This window comes from Neomonachus schauinslandi, chromosome 2 (genome assembly GCF_002201575.2).
Source record: "Neomonachus schauinslandi chromosome 2, ASM220157v2, whole genome shotgun sequence".
Taxonomy (NCBI): Eukaryota; Metazoa; Chordata; class Mammalia; order Carnivora; family Phocidae; genus Neomonachus; species Neomonachus schauinslandi.
The window spans coordinates 161417976-161435869 of NC_058404.1; the positions used below are offsets into that span (position 1 = coordinate 161417976).

General features: G+C 44.1%; 1 pseudogene; it reads right to left on the reverse strand.

Annotated features, from left to right (window-relative positions):
- Positions 1 to 14098: 14098 nt before the first annotated feature.
- On the reverse strand, positions 14099 to 15322 carry LOC110590793 (annotated as a pseudogene).
- Between the last annotated feature and the right edge of the window lie 2572 nt (positions 15323 to 17894).

A 17894-nucleotide genomic window follows, 5' to 3' on the forward strand; every position in this document is an offset into this window, starting at 1 on the left:
AAAGATTTTATTTATTTATTTGTCAGAGAGAGAGAGAAGGGTATAAACAGAGAGAGTGGCAGGCAGAGGGAGAAGCAGGCTCCCTGCTCAGCAAGGAGCCTGATATGGGACTCCATCCCAGGATCCTGAGATCATGACCATGAGACGTGCACAGACGTTTAACTGACTGAGCCACCCAGGCCTCCCTGCTCTATGTATTTTTAAGTAAGTTGTGCTATGGAATATGGTGTCATTAGAAAGGAAAGTAGGAATTTAAAAAATCAACTTTATACTCCCTATTGTAAACAAAACAGAACCAAAAGAGCAGAAACATGACTTGCATACGACTAGTGAAATCCACTAGATCTGAGGATAAAAATACACTCCTTATTGAAGATGGCTCCCTTGGGCAACACAAAAGATTTACCAGGATTGGTAAAAAGTTGGTCAACATTCTAGAATTTCACTTTAAACCAGAATGAATTTGAGTGTTTTCTTATAAAATCTATTCAATCCAATAGATTTCAAAGACTAAGGGCTCCGGGGCAGGGAAGTTCCCGTAGAGTCCTATTCACCCCCATATGTTTTCTTTGGTCCCCAAATGCCTCATTGTCCACCTTTAGGGAGCCATCATTTTGGATTAAACATTCCCTCCTTCTCTGGCTTTCCTTGAAAAAGCTTCTTTGCAGAATAACATGACATGGCTTTCATCTTAAGACAGTAATTTTATAGAAATTAAATGCATGAATTTAAGCCTGAAAGCTTGGGGTCAAATCTTGGCTTCACCATTTAGAAGCTATGTGCCTTTATCTCTCTTCACTTGACCCCTCTCTTTCTGTACTTTATTTTCCCCCATGTAAATGGGGATAATAGTAATATCAACCCGGGAGTGTTGTTGTGGGATTATAGAAGCTAATACATGTAGGGCTCTTAGCATGGTGTCTGGCATGTAGGATGTGCTCAATAAATGTCAGCTGTTATCCCGAGAGGGTGCCATCCTGGCTGGGTGCAGAGAGCACTGAGAAACCAGCCGGGAGCCCTGATGCTAAGGCTGCTTCTCCAAATGCTGTCTGAGCGGCATTGACAGAGAGCACTTCGATTTTCCTTGTTGGATAAATGGCAGCACTAATGCCCCTCATGCCAAATTCCCCGTGGTGGCAAACCCAAGATGAGTGTTTTGAGGATAAGATGAGCTAATGGCAATGAAAAAGAGGTTTGGAAAGACTGCATGGACTTTACAAATAATCAGTACTAGCAGAGGAAAAGAGTTTCTTCATTCAACTACTTTTTACCAAGCGTCTACTGCATGCAAGGACCCAAATACAGTTTTATCTTTAAGTGTGTGGTAAATCCTGCTCTGTGAGGGAAGAAACTCAGAAGAGAGCACGAAAGCCCGATAAAATTAGGGAAAAAATAAGAAATGTCTGAGGAGGGAAAGACCAACCTCACTTTCTTTACATTTTTGCAACAGGCTAATTCCAGTTTTCCTGAATCTTTTCTCAGTGTGGCCAGACGCAGAGTCTACCATAATGCAATCTAGTCTTCAAGCCAGTCTCCACAGAAGATCAGTTAGGCATGTATTTCTAAACAGCCAGGGAGAGAGGCCATTTCCACACATTGTGCCCATGGCTTGGAATTAATGCGAGTCACTCTCTGAGGAGCAGGACACATGTATATTTAATTATGGCAAAACACACGTGACATAAATTTACCGTCTTACTCATTTTTAAATGTACAGTTCAGTGGTATTAAGTACATTCATCATGCTGTTCTCGTATCACCACCTTCCATCTCCAGAACTCTTTCCATCATGTGAAACTGAAACTCTGTGCCCACTGAACGCTCATGCCCCATGCCCCTCCCCCAACTGTGGCCACAGGCATTCTACTTCCAGTCTCGGGGACCTTTGACTACTCTAAGTACTTCACACAAAGAGAATCATATAGTCTTTGTCTTTTTGTGACTGGCTTATTTTACACACAGCCTTTTTTGAAAAGGTCTATGATCATTGTCCCTGGAAATTTGGGATTTGGCCACATTCTTTTTTTTTTCTTTCTTTCTTTTTAATTTTTTTTAAATTTCCAGGCCCACCAGTTGATGCCGGGTTCTCTCCCTCTAGATTTTAATGCACCCAGGCCTCAGTAAAAGGGCAGAAGGTGCCACTCTGTTTCTTATGGCTTCTAATCAAAGCAGCGGTGTCCAGTTCCTCGAATTTCACCTTTTTTGGGCTGCTCTCCATTTTCCTCTACTTTTCACATAAACAAGGCCTTCAGGGGGATGGGGTGGGTGGCGTGTGAGCTGGGGCCCCTTGGACACTTTAGTCCAAGGAGTTTAATGGAGGTTTCTGAAGTTTGTAAAGCAAAGTGAGAAACAACAGCTGCTCATCCCCTCCGAGCCTCCATTAATAACGAGATGTGCGTTTGTCGTAGAGGTAAACATACTCTGAAATGGGAACATTGCAAAGAGGGCCCTGAGAGAGGCTTATCAGCAGGGGGAGGCCAAAGGTACAGAATCCCGGGGCCAACAGACAGAGGTGTAATGCCAGTGTTGCCTTAGGAAAAGGCCTCCGCACCCCAAACCTAGGAAGAACATGGGGTCTGTGTGTCCTCATCTGCCACATCTGGGCTCCCCTGTGTGTACTCATCTGCTGCATCTGGGCTCCCTACATATGCTCTCAGCTAAGCAAAGCCCACCTCCTTTGTACAGCTGACTTTTTAAAAGGCAAGCATTCCAGAATTAAAAACACACAATTCCAAATGGTGGTTGTCTTCCTTAAAGTCCATGGGGATGTCATCTTGCTCACCAGGGTCTCCCTGGGATGCTGCTTTGAACAGGCCTACAAGCAGAGACAAAGTCTGGTGAGCTTTCTTATTGGTGGCAAGTAAAATTTGGGCTTGGATTTTGAGACAGATGCTGAAATCTGATAAATGTAGCGTGTGGTCAACCCAGTTACATGGTGTGGAAAAACCAGGCACAAGTTTGTATAAAATAATAGCTGATGTTTACTGAGGCAGGCCGGGTACTATTTTGAGTGTTCTGGATGGCACACCTTATTTAATTGTCACAATAAACTCATGGCTTGGAGAGTTCATCTCCATATTACAGAACAGGAAACTAAGGTACAGAGAAGTAAAGTAACATGACCAATGTCACACAGTTACTGAGGGGGAGAGTAGGAGTCCAGCTCCATGAGGTCTGATTCTGGGAGCCTTGCTCTTAACCATTCACTACTCTGGCTCTCTGATTGACTGGAGTGACCTAGAAACTGCTGAATTGAGTGCTTGCCAAAGGGACTTCCTGTCTCAATCTTACTTTTCCCCAGGTCCATGAGGCCTGGAGTCTGACAATCACAGTTATTCCTTAGGCATTTTGTTTTCACAAAGGCTCCTGTTAAAATGCATGTGTGTTGCTATGGAGAACATTTATTCAGATGTGTTTAATAAATTAAATAGACTCAAGGCAGAGAGATGGAAAACAGGACAGTGCATTTTGATGAAGCAAGAAGTAGTAAGAGATCTTAATCCTAGAATTCCATGGAATGAGAGTAGTCTGGGTACCGTATCCAAACATGCATCCATCCATCCATCCATCCATCCATCCAACCAACCATCCATCCATCCATCCATCCATCCATCCATCCATCCATCTTTAACAGATTTTTATTGAAGGCCTGTGATATTCTAGGCATCATGCCAAAAGCTGGGATACAATAGTGAGCAGAAATATACCAAGCCCTTCTGAGAGTTCAGAGTCTAGAAGGGGCAAAGTAAAATTTGAACAGTGTTGAGATCTGGGAAAGAGAAGGACAAGATGCTATGAGAACAGATAACATAGGGCTGGAATAGAATGATCTAAGGGCACTCTGTGTTTGGAGGGGAGGAGAAAGAGATGCTAAAAGAGATGCAGGGAGGGAACTCAGCATGGCAAATGCTACTGAATGCTCACCAATATTCAGAGTGACCTCCAAGTTAACTCTCCCTTGACATTTAGTGATAGATAAGTACATATGTATGTAACCTGCTTTGGCCCTGTGGGGGTAAGTTACTATGGTTGTATAGTGTGCTGTTATTTAGAGGGAAAGAAATAATGACTGAACATGCATTCAGCCTTGACTCTTTTCTCCGTAACTTTACTGCTAAGGCGCTTTAATAACCTTGGCTTTAGTTGCGTCATAGAGAAAATGATAAGGTCAAATACTGTCTCTAATCTCTCTTGAGAGTCTGTGTGTGACTATGGCAGGAGCCCAGAGGGCTGCCGCCACTGTCTGTCTTCCATTTTCCTGGAGTCTCTGTGGAACCTGAGTGACATGAGAAGCATCTGGAAGGCAACATGGCGGCAAAGGCATTTAGCACCAGGGAGTGAAAAGGAGAGCAGAGAGGACTTTCTTCGGTCTGTTCTTGGAGGGAGGAGAATCAGACAGAAAACTCTCAGTGCTTTGTATACTATAATCTGAAAGCTGGGTTCATTTAATGGGGATCGAATCAGTTCATTTTGGAAACATCCCATAAGACAGGATTTGCTTGGCAAATTCATAAAATAAAGAGTGTAATCCAAACTACTGCTAAGAGCACATGTTTCAAGCAGTCATTTATCTATTAATACGGTTAGTAATAATAACAGTAGTTAACATTCATGGAGTATTTACTATGTGCTAATTGCTTCATGTTTATTTTCTCATTTACTTGTCACATTAATTCTAAGAAATAGATACTGCACTATTATCCCCATTTTACAGATGAGGAAACAGAGGTCCAGAGATGTTATGTGACTTGCCCGGGGTCTCACCACTGTCAGTGGTACAGCCAAGGTTGGAACTGAGGTCTGCCTCACCACAAAGCCATTCCTTTAAACACTTCTCTCTATTGCCTTCATGGTAGAGGCTAGTGATATCCAAATATTTACCAACCGCTTACTTCTTCATTGAGAAAGGCAGTTCTCTGAAAACCATGAGCCAAATGTTGCTAGATTTTACAGATGAATAACATTTTTAAAATATTTGGGCATTTCACAAAGGGGTGTCAGATATTTGCTTTGCTAAATAAGTAACTTCTTTTTTTGAAGCCTATTTCATCATCTCATTAGAGAAAGAATAATTTGAAAATAAAAAAATTAAGAATTAACTAATCTCAGAACTTAGAAGCTGAATAAATTTAACCCCACGAACAAATCACTGCATGGTTCTTGCTCTTTTCATTTTGTTTCAAACCAGTGAAAACAAGGGCCCCACGCTGTTGACTGGCACCACTGTGAGAACCAATACTGGGACTAGCTATCCACTGGCAGTTTATTAGCAACACGTTGAGTTTGAATCTAGCTTGGATAAAAAATAGGATGGTGTTTCTTACAATCTTTTGGAACTCAGACTTCCTACTAACTTCGTCTGGTTTCTATCCTTTCCCACCACACAATTAGTCTGAATATTTGAGGTTTCCCTATTGTCTCCAGTAAGGTTCTTGGAGACAAGGTCAAATTAAGGGTAAGTCTCACAGGTCAGGGTATTCCATTTTGAGCCATACAAATGTGTCTTTAAATAATTCTTTAAAAATAAAATCACTGTGTTACCGAAGTTATTTAGTTTCCAAGCCAAACAGGTGAGTGAGTCGTGGGTTCCGACTGAAGATCATTATTTGAAAGATGACCAATGATTTTAAAATGATAATCCATCACAGTACAAATGGACAAAGAGAACTCACTGCAGCTATAAGGAAGGCAAGCCTCTGATCAGTGTTTGGGTGGGTTTGATTTGTTTGGGGCCGGTGACCTTGTCCTCCTCTGGCATTTTTTCAGACCTTTTTCGACCATTCAACATTACACAGTTCTTAGTTTATGAGTCACAGGTCATCTTGAGGGCAGCATCTCCTTTTCCCGGGGGTCTGTATGAAAATTCAACCATGTAAGCTGAGTGCCATCATCTTACTATTCATTTCTTTGACATTCCTTTATTTGACTTCAGGGACAATCTGTCAAAAGTGTATGAAACATCTTAACATCTTCCTTTTTAAATAAAGTGAAGCTCACTGTGAGGGAAGGCTATTCAGTGAATTATTTAATGTCAAAAATAAAATGCTGTCCTCAATACTTATAAGATCAGTGAGAGTATCATCAGTCCTAGACCAAGTCTCTATACCCTCAAGTCACTCAGATAGTTTGAACGGTGTAGACAGTTATTCAAATATTTCTGGATTTTGACCTCTCATTTCCCCCTAAGTTTTCACAGTGATTAAGAAGACAAATAAAAAGAAAGATAAGGGCGTTGAGATTTTTAGTAAAAAATGTCCCATTAGTACAGCCCAGTGGCTATGGACTTCTGGAGATAGACATTCCTGAATCCCCATGTGGGTTCTGCCACTTAGGTTTATACGACCTTGGGCAACTTAACTTCTGTAAGTCTCAGTTTCCACATGGTTAAAAAAAGGAATGCAGCAAGATGCTATATGTAAAGTTCCTAGTACTATGGCTAATGCATAATAAAAGTTCAAAAAAATGTGACAGAGACCATCTGAGCTCACCAAATATTCTCTCTGCTCCCCTATATTTCCCAACTTTCCTTGATATTAATTGGAACAAATAGAGCATGAGCATATGTGTCCTATTGGGTTGAGACAGTGAAAAGCTGGTGTGTATCTTCTTTGTCTCCATCCATCACAGTGATCATGAAACTCCATGTTGAGATGGCAGCATCACAGGACAGAGGGATCCTGGATCCCTGAGTCACTACTTGGAGGAAAACTCCTGCAGAGCCACATCAGATTTTCTTGTAAAGACACATAAAAATTTTTCATACAAATGCACTAAGGTTTTAAGGATTATCTGTGTGGTAGCTTATGTTAATTAGCTGAACACAGCTAGTGATTGAGAAACATACGCACTTTCATTCAAAGCATCAAAGCTCCTTTCTTCTACTAGGAGCCCATGTTCATGGAGCTACCTCAGTTCCTCTTTGTAGGAAATTCAGGGCAGCCTTTCTATTCTAGCTCATGAATAATTTGTCTCCTCCTGACTCATAGGAGGAGAAGCTCATTTGAAGATATGACTTCCAACCATCCAGTTACACGTCACTTGGGAAGAATCTGCCTACCTGGTGGCTATGAGTTTGCTCTGTGGCCTGCCAAGATTTCCAACTTCTTTGCTCAGATTATTTCTACTCACTACAAGCATATATAACTTTCCATGGTTAAATGTATTATTATTTTTTTAACTTAAATAGTAAATTTAAGACCTGAATGAAAGCTGGGGCTATTAGTTTCCTATACCTGCTATAACAAAGTACCACAGACTGGGTGACTTAAATAACAGAAATTTATTTTTTCACAGTTCTGGAGGCTGGAAGTCTCAGATCAAGGTGTCAGCAGGGTTGGTTTCTCCTGAGGCCTCTCTCCTTGGCTTGTAGATGGCCACATTCTCCTTGTGTCTTTACGTGGCCTTCCCTCTGTACGTGTCTATGTCCAAACTTCTTCTTCTTTTAACACTAGTCATATTGGATTGGGGATCATTCTAATGGCTTTATTTTAACATAATTAACTCTTAAGGTTCCTCTCTCTAAATATAGTCACATTTTGGGGTACTAGGGGTTAGGACTGCAACATATGAATTTGGGGGGAACATAATCCAGCCCATCACACTGGGCAAGCCAGGTATCAATAAGAAATGAAGTCAAAACACTGGACCTCCTCGACTTCTAGCCTCACTGCGTGCTTCTGAGACAAAGGACTTGTGGAGAGCGTGTGGCAGGCCACAGTGTGGTCCACCAGTGAGATTACTAGGACCAAGTAATGGTTGGTCTGCTTGGTTCTTCATGTAGCTGCTTTGAATGATCTCAGCATTGATCGCTGATCCACCTAGAGCCAGCTCAAAGATGTATTGGTTAAAATGTCTTGTAAGATAGAAACATGAGAGAGCTTTTCAATGGTTTCTCTTCCCCAAGTTAGCACACAATAGCAGAAGAAATAAAAGCAAGAGAGTATTCAGTTTCCAGTTTGCTCTTTAGCTTTCATGGTTTTGTTTAGTTTGTGTTTATCAGTCAGCTGGAACTGGAAAGCTGGATCAGCCTATTTACTGACTGTGAGTGGAGTGGTGGGTTAGTGTGCCTTACTCCGGGGTACCTGGCCAGTCCTGCCAAGGAAAGACTGGATCCAAATAGAAAAGGCTTGGGCCCCCATCTTTTCCAATTAGATGAAAACATTTCCTTTTAAATTGGTTTTGCTGCAATTTTTGAATGTGTAAAAGACCAATTTGGGGTTTCATATGTACTTTAGGGTTTTTTCATTGTTTCAAACTCATGCATAAGTGTAAAAACATAAAAGGAAGTTCAATCAAAACTTTTCGAGCAGGGAGATGTGATTAATTGCTGGCCTTTTTAAGGCAAGCCACTACGCAAAGTCGAGTAATAAATTAATAATGCCTCAGATCATGAGTTAGTAAAGATGGCTTGCCTAAACGGCAGATGATAATTTGTAAAGGCCTGTGCAGGCAAAATGCCTCAGACAGCCCTTAGGAGATAACACAATTGCACATAACATCCACAGTGACAGACCCTGCTTATTACTGTAAGAAATGTAACAAATCAATCTCTGATCCCAGAGCTAATTCCAGTTTAGATGAAAAAGATTGTTTCTTTTGACTTGCACAGACTTCGGGCAGGGATGGGGGGCGCTATTTCACGGTGATGTTTGGGAGATGGTGGGGAAGAGTTCCAACAAAAACGTTAGTGGTCTGGGCTAACATACCAAGTGTTCACTGATGTCCCAGAAGTCTGCAAATGAGCATCATGGGAAATAAAGCAGGTAGGATTCTGTCAGGCCAGGAGGTTGGTTATGCCCAAGGGGTCTGCTGCTGTGTTTCCAGTGGAGGAGTGGGGGCCAGGCTGTGGGTCTGCACCGCCTCCCAGGAGCTTGCAGGGCGTCGGTCTCACGGGCAGGCTCAGCCCCAGGCTCAACCCCACTGACCCCTCCCCTGGGAACATCCTCTCTGTGCATCCAGCCATTCTCCCACAGCCTGGCCCTGGTCAAAGAGGCCCTGCTCTGAGACTGGTGGCTGGGTCAGCAAGGCGGCTGAGAGCCTGCGACCAGCCCAGCGGAGAGCAGGTTCAATCATTAAACTTGCCCGTTTCCCTGCATGCACCTCCATTCAGCACCAAAGGAAAAAAATCCTGTTCTGATGGGGGGGGGGGGTCAGATGCCCATCACTTTCTTACCGCTGCTCACTGCATGAGGTTGATCTGTGCTCATCACAAACTCTTAATCTTTCTGTGCCCTGGTCACTCATCTGGTTGTTATGAGGTTCAATGAGGTAATATTTATAAAATACATAGCACATGCCTGGCACATGGTAAGGGCTATATAGGATTTTCTTAAAGAAATAAATCAGACACTGCTAAAATCTACCTGTAATGGTACCAAGTTAGCTAACTCACTGCCCTCACAATTTCTAAACAGAGGCCATTCAAGATCTGTTCTTTTTTTTTTTTTTAATTTTTTATTTATTTGCGAGAGAGAGAATGAGAGACAGAGCATGAGAGGGAGGAGGGTCAGAGGGAGAAGCAGACTCCCTGCCGAGCAGGGAGCCCGATGCGGGACTCGATCCCGGGACTCCAGGATCATGACCTGAGCCGAAGGCAGTTGCTTAACCAACTGAGCCACCCAGGCGCCCTCAAGATCTGTTCTTTCCACTCTTGACAGTATTAGCCCTGGTAGGCATCTCTCCTTAATCCTCAAAAAATAAAAAAATAAAAAATCCTCATAGTTGGGCCTTTCTTTAGGAAGGGGCATGCATGGAAGGTTTGGGGATTTGGGGGAGAGTGGCTGGACCAGAGCTTCTGGGAGGACCAAAACCACACTTGACCTGCTCCTTCCAGGCCCATTTGGAGGCCCCTGTAAGGAGCACCACAGGGGCTCTGAAGGCCCGACAGAGAGTGTGGCAGAAATCTAAAGATGGGGCAAATGGGACACACCCATCAGGGGCTGCTGAGTCTGAGGCTGGTCCAGCGGCCCGGACAAGCCTGGAGCTGCTCAGAGCAGCCTCCCCACCTTCCTGCCCTCTTTCTTATCCCCTCCTCCACTCCCGTCCTCCCCCCGCATCTTCATAATGGTGTGCAAAGGGCGTTGTAACCTGGTGAATTAGAGAAGGTGGGCCAGGGAGAGGGCAGGAAGGAGGGTGGGGACCAGAGGTGCTCAGCACCCACTGTTCCCTGGCTGCTCAACAAGGTTTAGGTCATGTGTTACAACCCCATTCTCCAGCTAAAGAGATTGAAGCTTTCACTGGTGAGGTGACTTGGTCAATATCCCCCAGCCAGTAAGTGTGGGGGGCGGGAGGGCAGTGTTAGTATTGACTAAGCACGTAAGTGCTGAAGTCAGACTGTCTCAGTGTCTTGGCTCACATCCTGCCCTGGGGGGGACAAAGCTGTGGGCTGTTGGCAAAAAGGGACCAGGTGCTTATTACTGTGAGAAATATAACAAACCAATCTCTGATCTCAGAGCTGACTCCAGTTTAGATTAGAAGGACTGTTCCCTTTGACCCCCACGGAGTTTGGGCAGGGCTCGGGGGACTGTTTCATGGTTCCGACAAAATCCGTAGTGGTCGGGGCCAACATACCAGGTACGCATGGGTGGCCAGAGTCCGTGACGAGCACTATGGAAAGCAAAGCAGGTCAGAGTCTGTAGGCCGGGGGTAGGTTATGCTGCAGGAGTCTGCTGCCCAGCTTCTGGCATGGAACAGGGGCTGGCTGGGGTCTGTCGGCGCTCTGGGACGGCGACAACTGTGTCGTCCAGCCTCAGACTGGATCGCTGAGGAAAACAGGCTCAGAGTGCTTGTGGGGAGAGCACTGTGCTCAGGGTCGGGAGTGTGGATTTGAGTCCTGAACATCATAAATGCATCTTGCGCCTGTGACAAGTCATGTAACCTCCAAGGCCTCTGTTTCTTCACTGGTAGATTGAGAATCGGAGAGGGCTTTCCAGGTGTTTTTAGCTGTCTACCCTTTTCTTCAGCCCAAAGCTTAAGTGGAAGCTCACAGAGCTGAGCCCTCTGGTTGAAGCAAGCATGAAGGTGGCCTCCTCTGCATGTCCCATCCCACCCGAGGGACTTCCTCAGAGACCACAGCTTAAAACCCAGTTTAAAGCAGTGCTTCTCACATTTTCATGTGCATTAACATCATGTGGATCCTGTTAAAACAGATTCTGATTCAGAAGTTCCGGAGGGTGGAGGGTGGGGGCATGGAGAGTGTGGAGGGGTTGGGTGGGTAGGAGCTGAGATTTGGTATTTCAGTCGATTCCCCCAGGGCAAACTGGTACGTTTGGTCAATGGACCGTACTTTGAGAAGTGAGATACTCCCTGTTTAGCTCTAAAAGCCCACACATGCTTTTGACCCCTAACTCAGTGCACATCGCTACATGGGGTCCCCGCCAGTGATGGTTCTCAATGGAGTGGGGAGATATCAAGCACAACTTGCTCTCTGTCTGTCTGTCTGTGTGTCTCTCTCTATAAATTCGTATGGGCACTGTTGGACTCTCCAGTGAGTAAGCACAGCGTTGGTAGAAGCTCAGGAAGTGCTGGATGTTCTGGGAAGTATGGGGCTGTCCCACATGGCAAAGAATTGTCCCATATTCTGCATAGCTTTCTTTTATGTAAGCTCTGCGGCTAACAAAAAGCTTTTTCCCTCTTCTTGAAGTTTTTATTTTGGAAAATATTCACCCCTACAGAAAAGATGCAAGAATAGTCCAAGGAGCACCTGAGTCCCTTTCACCTATATTCTCCAAGTGGTGATATTTTGGCACATTTGCCATATTATTTTCTCTGTGTATATATATTAAAAAAACCCTCTCTCTGACCAAATCATGTGAGATTTAATTACAAACATCATAGTACTTTACTCCTAAATATTTCAGTGCATCTTTCCTAATTACAAAGGCATTCTCTCACACAACTACAGATATTACAGCCAGGAAATTGATAACTGATACAGTTTTACATTAATAATTTATAGTTCATATTTATAAATTTCCATAATTGTACCAAGTGTTCAGTTGTGCCAATAATGTCCCTTAAAAAAAAACCTCACACCTGTCAGAATGGCTAAAATCAATAACACAAGAAACAACAGATGTTGGCGGGACAGTGTTACACTGTGGGTAGGAATGCAAGCTGGTGCAGCCACTCTGAAAAACAGTATGGAGTTTCCTCGAAAAGTTAAAAAGAGAGCCACCCTACAATCCAGCAATTGCACTACTAGGTACTCATCCAAAGGATACAAAAATACAGATCCAAAGGGGTACATGCACCCCGATGTTTGTAGCAGCATTATTAACAATAGCCAAACTATGGAGAGAGCCTAAATGTCCATCGACTAATAAATGGATAAAGGAGATAAATAAATAAATAAACACATACACACACACACACACACACACACAATGGAGCCATCAAAAACTCAGCCATCAAAAAGAATGAAATCTTGCCATTTGCAAAAACGTGGGTGGAGTGAGAGTGTATTATGCTAAGTGAAATAAGTCGGTCAGAGAAAGACAAATACCATATGATCTCATTCATATGTGGAATTTAAGAAAGAAAACGGATGAACATATGGGAAGGAGGAAAAGAAAAAAAAGGAGAGAGGGAAATAAACCATAAGTGACTCTTAATGATAGAGAACAAACTGAGGGTTGATGGAGGACAGTTGATGGGGGATGCGCTAGATGGGTGATAGATATTAAAGAGGGCACTTGTTGGGGTACCTGGGTGGCTCAGTTGGTTGGGCAACTGACTCTTGATTTCACCTTGGGTCATGATCTCATGTCTCAGGGTTTGAGCGACACGTCAGGCTCTGAGCTGGGTATGGAGACTGCTTGGGATTTTCTCTCTCTCCTCCTCCCTTTGCCCCTTCCCCCCAATAAGTAAATCTTAAAAAAAAATAAAGAAGCCATTTGTGATGAGCACTGGGTGTTGTATATAAGTGATGAATCACTGAGTTCTACTCCGGAAACCAATATTGCACTGTATGTTCACTAACAAAATTTAAATAAAAAAATAAAATAAATAAAATCATGACCTAAGTCTGAGCATAAAAAAAAAAATCCAGAATACAAAGATCTTGCCCACATGGATTTCTAATGTCCACTGGATGTCCAGGTAGGTAAAAATCCATCAATCAATCCCTTTGTATCTGAGCCTAGAATCTAACTTTGTGAGTAAACACAAAACAATTTTTCTATAGTTTTAATAAACATTAAATCTTACACAAATGCAATTACGGGGTGCATTAAGGAAGAATGCACTTTGTTTTGTCTGGGAATTTAGTCGAAGTGGTTCACCACTTTAGAAAATCACGGCCCTGTTGGCAGCATGACCCCATGCTGCTTATGGGGTGTGGGCTGCCAGGCGACGTGTCCGCGTCTATCTGCATTTGTCACTGGGACTGTCACCATTACTCCACAAGCAGGTGTAAACCTTTGACTATGTTGGCATGGCTTCCAGTTTATGCCCACTTATTTACACACTGAAACGCATTTTATTTTATTAGAAACTCTTTTCTTTTTATTTCTCTTCTGTTCACAGCCGGGGCATTGTAACTGTTGTTTTAATGAGGCATTATCGGTCCATATAGTAACAATAAATTTTATTTCAGCGTAATGGTGAGGGTGTTACAAAGCATTTATTTATTTATTTTTAAATTAAGGCAGCCACTTTATTTTGAACAAGAAAGTGACATAAGCAACTGAGTATGGCCCCGCTAGGATGAGAGCTCGCGCCCTCCCCCCTCCCCCTCCCCCAAACGACAGCACTCCCCACCCAGTTTGGGGAGAAAAGTATCTTCTGTCTGGCCAATCCTGCCATCTACTATGACACCTTCTTACAAAGCAGGCACTGCATCGACTGGCATCTCCTAACAGTCGAAGAACCGGGTCCAGATGGAGCAGCTGGGCACTTAGATTCGGGGAGATGGCTCTCATTTGGGGTCAAGTCCAATACGCACTAACACAGGGCTGCGGACCACTGATCTTCAATTAGGTGAAGTGAATGTGATTTGCCCACATCCCCCCAGTTGCTTCTATGTAAAAATCACTTTTATAATAAAACTCCTTTCACGAAAACATACTCTGATCGAATCATCTTGCAAAGGACAGTTCACTTAGCCCCAAGTCAACAATATAAAAGCAAGGAGAAAGGACAAGCTCTCTGCTGGGATCACGTTCAGAACGTTCACAAGTGCAAAAGCCGGCGGAGGGGGGTGGGGCGCCGCGGCGCGGCCAGCCCCAAAACTTCCACCTGTTGCCCCCTGAGCCTCCAAATGGTCAGCTGGCCCTGTGTACGCGGTCCACCCTGGCTTTCCCCCACACAGCCGCAGTTCTCTTCCCCCAGCGTAAAGCGCTGGTAAATCCCTGCAGGAAGAGTTACCATGTCACTTTTCCATGAAAATGCGATCCGCTTGTCCTCTTTCTCTCTCACGTCAAAGAACCCCCTGCCCTGCAAGACGTAGCGGATCACCTGATCCAGGTGCCAATGTTCCTCCTAGAGCACCTTCATCTCCTCTTCATGATTTTTGGTCGTTTATCTTTGCATAGGGCTATTATGTCTGTCCAGGAGTAATTTCTCTCTTTTCGGATCTTTTCTCGTTCTGGATCATTCTCATATTTGTCGGCACCCAGCTTCCAGTAAAGAACTGTGAGCGCCGCGCAGCTGCGCCAGGCTGCCTGGGTGACGCGGCTCCGGGCGGTGGGGCCGCCTCGGACGGTCGCTGGATTCGTTCACGTGCCAAGTCTGCACTGTGATCTGGTGCAGGTGCCTCGAGCACCTGCCGGCACCATCGCCCGCCCCTACCCCGCTGACCCCGCGCAGTCATCTATGGGAGGCGGCGGAGGAAGAGCCGCTAAGCATTTATTATAAAAAGGAGTTACTGACCCCAATTAGAATGTCTAAAATTGGAAAGACTGACCATAGTAAATGTTGGTGAACATGTGGTCCTTATCTTTTAATACTCAGCTCCAGCGTCACCTCCTCTAGGAAGGCTTCCTTGATGTATACTCCCTTCTGGGCCTAGACTAGATTAGATACCCCTACTCCTGTGTTCTTAGGTCATCCTCTTAATGCCCCCCCCCCTTTTTTTTTACTGCATGTAATTATCTGTTTGTAATTCTCCTTTTGCTTTAGACTGGGAACTTTTCAGGACAGGGTTGTGTTTCAGTTATCTCTACTTTAGCAGAACCTAGAAAATAATTGACACATAGTATGTAATAAATACCGGATCAACTGAATTGAAACTTTCTAGCAAATGGGTCTCACTGACCTCCACTTGTTCCCAGACTACGAATTTCTGAAACCTAAGAATTCTTTTGGGGTTGCTATTCCCTGTCATCTTTAGAAACTGGAAGTTATCTTTGAGGTCTCCCTGCACCTATAAAAGGCCGTATTCCAGGTGTGTCTCTGTTGGCTGCAAGGCAGGAAGGAAGGGGGCTTGTCTCCTATTTCTCCCCGCTGTAGCCATGGCTCACTGGGGGAACCTAGGCTTTTCTGTCCGTAGTGTGACAGTGAACTGAAGGGACCCTGTACTTTCACCTGCCTCTCCCCTGCCCCTCTCCCAAGTCCACCTGGGATTATTTTTCTACAGATGTCTTGGCCCAAGTTTGCCGGAATGTCTAAGTTCTCTCTAATAGATCCAATTGTATGTCCCACTGGGGTCTTTCCTGCCAGCACCAACTACAGTGAAACTGACAGGTGATCTTTTTCTGTTTCCCGGGTCATTACCAGTGAGACAGTTGTAAGCACTGGCCAACCCCCCGCCCCTGGGGACTCCTGCTGAACATTTTCCTTCCTTTCCTTGGAGCCTGAGGCTGGAGGCAACACTATTTATCACTTCTTTGGCTGAAAATTGTGCAAGAGGATGGATTGCATTTCTGGAAAATGGAATAAATATAAAATGGCATCTTCTCTCTCCCGTTCTCTCCCTCACTCTCCCTTCTCCTCTTCCTTCTCCTCTCCCTACCCCCTCCATTTTCCTCTTTCTCTCCCTCCCCCTCTCTTAGCATTTCTTCTGTATCTCTGCAGATTAGTGCTTAAGTGCACAGACTCGGGGGCTAGGCGACCTGGTTTTGGATCCTTGTTCCATCACTTAAGAGCTAGGTAATCTTGGGGGAGAAACTTCACCCTTTTATACTCGATTCCCTCATCTCACAAGCGGTGATAATTAGGCTACACCTATCCTATACGGTTGTTTGGAGTTTTAAATGTAGCGTGTAAGGGGTTTAAGTACATGCAGTACTTAAACAAGCAAGTACACACAAAGTTTAAGTACAATAGGTGTTGAGGGTTATATTACTACCATCACGACTATTACCACCACCACGGATACTAGTCCTGGCTACCATCATTGAGCATATACTGGTTTTGTTTTTTTAAAGATTTATTTATTTATTTTGGAGGGAGAGAGAGAGAGAGCATGAGTGGGTGGAGGGGTAGAGGGAGAGGAAGAGAGAGAATCTCGAGCAGACTCCCCACTGACAGAGGAGCCCAACACGGGGCTCGATCTCACAACCCTGAGATCATGACGTGAGCTGAAATCAAGAGTCAAATGCTTCACTGACTGAGCCACCCAGGAACCCCAAACATTAGACTGTTTATGTGCCTGGTGTTTGCTACACTAAACTCCAAAACCCTTAGTCCTTTTAATCCCCATTACAGCCTGAAGAGACAGTTGAAAAGCTAAGTTTTTAAGCGCTCTGTGGCAGGCTCTTTCATACATTCTGTACACCCATTTTATTACTTAATTTTCACAACAAGCCTATATTAGCTACCACTAAGGTCCAGCTGACATAGATGAGAAAACTGAGGAGTAGATTAAATGTCTTGCCAAAGTCACCCCGGCTATACGTGGAGGAGTCAGGACTCTCGAATTCAGGTTTGTCTAAACCTGTGATTCTCAAACATGAGTAGGCATCAAATCACCTGGGGGCTTATTAAAACACAGAGTCCTGGGCCCCACGCAGCCTATACCCAGCAAGTCTCTGATTCTGGGTGAGTCTGGGGTGGGGTCTGAGAATTAGCATTTCTAGTGAATTCCCAAGTAATGTTGACACTGCCAGTCTGCAGTCATATTTTGAGGTCCCCTGTATTAGTGGTAGGCACTGGTTTATCCTTAGTAGGCTTAATTCTTTAGCTGATGTCTTGAATTTTGCTAAAAACTCTTAAGTAAAGTCATATTTTTTATCAGAGGAATAGAGGAAACGTTTTACATTCCTCTTCCCACTGATACTGTTTCAGGGGACTTCAGCTCAAAATCTTACTTATGAGCTAGTGGTTTCAAGCTAGTGCTCAAGGAAACAGACTCTCACCTACATCCCATGCTTTGGTTAGCCTCATCTCCTTGTTTAGATTTGTGTTATTTTATTAGTTTCTGTCTTTTTCCACAAAGATCATTTTTTTTCAGAGCTTTTCCTGCAAAGGAATCATGAGTCTGAGCACTAGAGATGTTGACGTTGTAGATTTCAAATGCCAATACGTGGAGAGGCAAAGGAGACAATTAGGCATCAGGTTGGTTAAGGGGTGTGATAGGTAATTTTATGGGTTAATTTGACAGAACATGGGGTACCCAGATTCAACATTATTTCTGGGTGTGTTTGTGAGTGTTTCTGGATGAGATTAGCATTTGAATTGGTAGACTTGGTAAAGTAGATTGCCCTCCCCAGCGTGAGTGAGCATCATCCAATCCTTTGAGGGCCCGAATAAATAAGAGGTATAGAAGGAAAAAAACCTCACCCCTTTTTTCCTTGCCAAGCTGCTTGACTGGGACATATCTCATCTTCTTTGGCCATCAGACTCAGACTCATAGTTTTTGAGTTATACCACCAGGTTTTCTGGGTCTCCGCCTTGCAGACAATCATGGGATTTCACAGCCTCTGATCACACAAGCAAATTCCTCATAATCCCTCTCC